Below are 5,047 nucleotides of genomic sequence, written 5' to 3' on the forward strand. Positions count from 1 at the left end.
AAAAAAAAAAAAAAAAAGAAAAGAAAAGAAAAGAAAACAATGGGAGCCTCTAAGAGTCATTTCTAATTTCTGAATGGAAGGGTGGTTCCTTGCAATAAGCAAATTCCAGGAACAGAAATGTGAGGGAGGATTTCCTAATTGTTACTATTTTCCAGGAGCAAGGGGCTCAGGTAAAATTCAACATTGTCAATGGGAATACACGACATATCATCTGTCTTTGGGGATTACGAAATACCACCCAGTTCAGTGATGTAAGCTGCTTGCTGAATGATAGGCTGGAACAAGTTAGGATAAATGGTAGTTGGGTAGAAAATATTAGCCTGTAGCAATACAGGTTAACACCTGTGTGAGAAATTTCATGCTTGGTCTTCTTACAACAAAAAACTGAGAGAACCAAGTAATGTAGTGTCAATGGTAAATTTTTCTTGTTTTCATGGAAAACAGAGAAGGTTAAAGTATTCCTCCACCTTCTGTGTTCCAAGAAAGTGCTTACTATGAAGAACCACCCTTCTCCTTATGCCTTAGATAAGACTCATTGATGCCCCCTTGTTTATCTATGACAAGACCAGACACAGACACTTCCAATTCCTGTTTTTTGCCCCTTAATTGGTTAGCTATTTTGTTCCTAGTGATCAATGGGAGCAAAATGCTTGTTAACCAAAGTTTGGTTAAGATTCTCTCCCTTCCCCAGGCCCCTGAACTTTGCCTATCCTCAGGCTGAGGACAGAAACCCTGCTTCAAGCCTAAAACAGCTTGAAGACCAAAAAACCAGACTCCCAGTTCCAGAAGAAACCACCATTTTCCCGAGTGCTTCTTTCTGAATAATACCCATCTGTTCACTGGTGAGGGACAGAGTGCAGACTGGCGAAGTTTGCACCCTTTGCAGCGGGGCGGAGCCTCGCCTCTCCAATTCCTGTGCGGTAACCTGGGATTCAATCGGTGAGGCGGAAACCTGCTAGTAGGACTCTCTCTCGCTTTGCTGTGGGTTCCTGTTTACCTTTTTATCCCCCCCTTTTGCCTGATAAATTCCATTCCCCCTCACCTGTCAACGTCTGTGTGCCTACCTTTCCCTGGCTGTGTGACAAGAACCCAGTTTTATCTACAACATTTTTGGCGTCCGGACACGGGGCTTGAAGAAGGGTGAGTACCATGCAAACACTTTTTTTTTTTTTTAACTTTGGCTTCTAAGTCTTTTTCTCCTGGGACCTTTTCTGAGGGTAGAGGAAACTCCATCCCACCCCACCCCAACAGCAGGCACGCGCAGGATGGATTGGGGAATTGGGGGTCCCCCGCTCCCCTCCCAGCTAGGGCTGGAATGCATGGCCCCAGGGTGCCCAGCAGCAGGCTGGCCAGTGCTCCCTGCCACAGGTCCACGGGGCCTTCCCCTCCCCGGGGCAAAAGGAAATCCATTTGCATAAGAATAAGAAAGTCTTACCTAGGCATCTTTTCTTGTCTCTACCCTGTCAGGAGTTGGCTTTTTATTTTCCTTGCGGAAGACGTTTTGCTGGGCCGGGAATGATGGGGATCACTGTTTACATTTTCTGTAGAGTTTCAATTTTAAGAAAGGATTTGTGAGGTTGGTCTTAAGCTGTAGCCAATCTGGTGTGCTTTGCCTGACTTTCTGAATAGTCCCTAGCAAACTTTGCTGCAGGCCTCCATCTTGCTTTTAACTCCTTGGAATCAAAACCTGCAATCACCTGGCAATGTTTTGTAGCCTCTGCCATTTTACAATGGCGACCTGGGGTTCAACCCCAGCTTAGGGAATGAGTCTTTTCTAGTTTGTTATCCGTGCGACTTTTGCTGTCTGTTAATTCTCTTTCCCTCCACGAACTGCCTTGGATGTTCCTTTCTCTGAGCCTTTAATAAACTTTGAAATCCATAAATATTGGCCACTTGGTGCAGCTAGAGTCAGATAGTAAGGAAGTTAAAAGGATTTCTTAAGGACTGCTCAGCTTAATTAAAAATGGATATCCAAATGATAGGTATATTTAAAAGGACTTTACGTTTTTCTTTTCTTGGACCTTGTTTTGCTGGAAAAAGTTTGTTTTTCAGTTGACTAAATTATTTTTCTTCATTTTGACTTGCCACTTTTAATTCACACATGCGGGGAGAGACCTCTGTTTTCCTCATGGAACCCCAGGAATTAAAAGTGGATTGATCCCTCTCAAAATCTGCTTTTGCCCCACCTGTGCCTGTTTATTAGGCCTTAGGAACTGCATATTTTCCTAATCCTGTCTCTTAAAGGGCTCCACACTGAGGCCAATAATCCAATTAGGAGATTGGCAGCTGAAAGGTCTTATGGAGACTGGGTTTTCTTCTGCCTGTCTGTGTAGTTATATATGTGTTGTGAGTGTGATGTCTATAAAAAGAGCTCTAATTAATTCACCTAAAGGAAGATAAGTGCATGGATTGGATATTTTTAAAGGGAAGATAAAACCTGTGGTACCTGTAATTTCACATGACTTTAATCTTTGAGAAATAAATACAACCTTAAAGAGTGGTAGGAAGCAGATGGTGTCAAAATATAACCAGGTGGACTAAATTATGGAGGTCAGGTATTAGGTTTGCTAAATGTCTTAAGGTTATAAATCACATTTTGGGTTTGAGAATTGTTTGACTTGCCCGCTTCACAACTGGAAAGGCCTGGGGACATTTAGAACTAACTGTGTGGTTAATTAAGGCATCAAACCCTGGCCGCATCTAGCACATAATCAAAATAAATTACCAGGTTTTACCCTAAAGTTAAAATTGCTAGTAGTTACCATTATAGCATGTAATTGAAACTACTGGGAATAAATTTACATGTGAGAGGTGTAGGAACAATAAAATGTGTTTTTAATAAAAGATTACAAGAAAGCATGGAAATGTAAATTCTTACTTAGGGTTAAAGAATTGTTTTGAATTAGATAAAATAAAGCTAAAAGTTCAAACAAGGGGTGAAAGTGTTGTAAAAATTAATCTTGCAAAAATTCAGTGTGTGAACCTATTGACTAAAAAGTTATATGGTTTTTCTGTAAATTAAACATTGAAATAAAAGCACAAGGTACTCTATGGCATGAATCTTTAGCAAAATTTGTAAAGGATTATAAAAGGTTTTTGCTTTTTTAAAATTTCTGAGTCATTTTGGCAAAATAAATCATTGATGGTAATCTGGAATTCTGTTTTATAACATCAAGTGTTTTAAACCTCTAACATATTCAGATTTTTCAAAATCAAACTTCAGCTTCAAAATGTTCTTTCCTGACACCTGGCCTTTTGAGGCTTCATAGGGTCCATAGAGTATCCAAAAGAGAGGTAAACAGCATTATTTGACATGTTTAGGTACATGTGATTGCTTAAATGGTGTTCAGTCTTCTTTAGGCTACATTTTGGTGAATACTAATATATGTTCCAAAATTGTATGGCATTTCTAAAATTCTAGTGTCTAAGTATATGCTATCAATCATAACTAAGGTTGGTATGTTAGGTTATTGTAAACAATGAAGATAACAAAACTTCTTTGTCAATTGTGTTTCTAACTGTAAGTACCCTGTTTTGTTATTCACAGACAATTGTTGTCTTGTTTTAATTCTTTTAAAAGATGATTTTTGTAAGCCATAGGACTCTGACAGGTGCTCTCAAATACAAGTTTCTGATAAGTTTGGAGAATGTGGCATTGGAGTAAAGGAAAAACATACAGGATTCATAAATGCCTAAAAAGTTCATGAATATTAAGCAAAACCAGAGTTAACTAAATGGACTGAACTCATAAAACTGAACCAATCTTTTTGACTTTTGCTTGGAACATTGCTGATCCTTGTTTGATTTTTCAGAGTCAATGAAGCTTATTTTGAACTATTCACCGCCTTTAATAATTGAGTAAGGTATACACCTGTGAACAAAATTTGAAGCATGTTTGTTTCTCTCTGCCTGGTTCCTCTAGAATTTTGGAACTATCTGTGAATATTCTTATGGCAATATAGTTATTTGCATCTGTGCAATAAGAATTAATTTTCCTTTGCAAACTGGTTGTTTTACCAAGGCTTTGACTGGAAGGATATGTTTTTCTTTAAGGAGTCAAGCTCAGCTTGCAGAGCTCATAACACCCTGTGGGGAGACTGACCTCATACCCTTGCCAACACTGTCCCTATACAGGGTTTTGGACCTGTGATCAGTAAAGAATGTCACTTTGTAACAGGCCCAGGAGCTCCAAGTTTATCTTGGGACCTTAAGAGGAAAAGATCACCCAACTTACAGGTATTTGAGGATACAAACCAATGGTTGGGCTCAGCTTTAAAAGATCATATCTGAGATTCCTTGTGGAATAGAGTCCCACCAAAGCCAGCCTAAAAGGCCTATGTAGAAATAGTTATCCTTGCTGTACTTTATGCAAATAATCAGGCCGAGTATAAGAGTCTGTTCTGCAAACAGTTCAGTCCTATCATGATTGTTCTTTGGTTGTTTTAACCAAAAATGAGAACTGGAGAGAAAGTATGCTTCAAAATTTATCATACATTTGTCATTCAATTCTAAGCTCCTTCATTGTTTTTAAGCTTTTGCCTACATTTTAGACTAACCCTGCTTGTTCCTGTGACCCAAACAGCAATCTCCAGCTACAGTTCAGAAAGAACAAAAAGTTTGGGTAATGTAAAAATCTGAATCAGCATTCTAGTTCTGAGCAATTATCCTGCAAATCCTCTCAGGTAATGGGAATAAATAGGATGTCCATCATCAAGAGATTTCCTGTTTGGGAAAGTAAGACCAAGGAAGCTAACCAAAGCCAAGCATCATGCACCCAAATCCTAGCAAGCATAACTATAGCTACCAGCTATCTGGGCATGTCATAAGATATCTTTTTCTCTCCCTTGGTGGAAGAGGACTCAATTCCACAGCTTCACCTTAGCATTGGGATTATGATAAGGGGTCCAAGCACCTCCCCTATAAGACATATTTTTGTCCCAAACTTAATTCTAAGCTTCAAGTCAAAGCCCTAGGAAAGAAAACTGGATCTGAGGGATCCAAAGGCAAATGATAACAGAAGTTAAAAGGCACAGCACAGGTGAGCATG

The sequence above is a fragment of the Cebus imitator genome, unplaced genomic scaffold, assembly GCF_001604975.1.
Source record: "Cebus imitator isolate Cc_AM_T3 unplaced genomic scaffold, Cebus_imitator-1.0 Scaffold210, whole genome shotgun sequence".
Taxonomy (NCBI): domain Eukaryota; kingdom Metazoa; phylum Chordata; class Mammalia; order Primates; family Cebidae; genus Cebus; species Cebus imitator.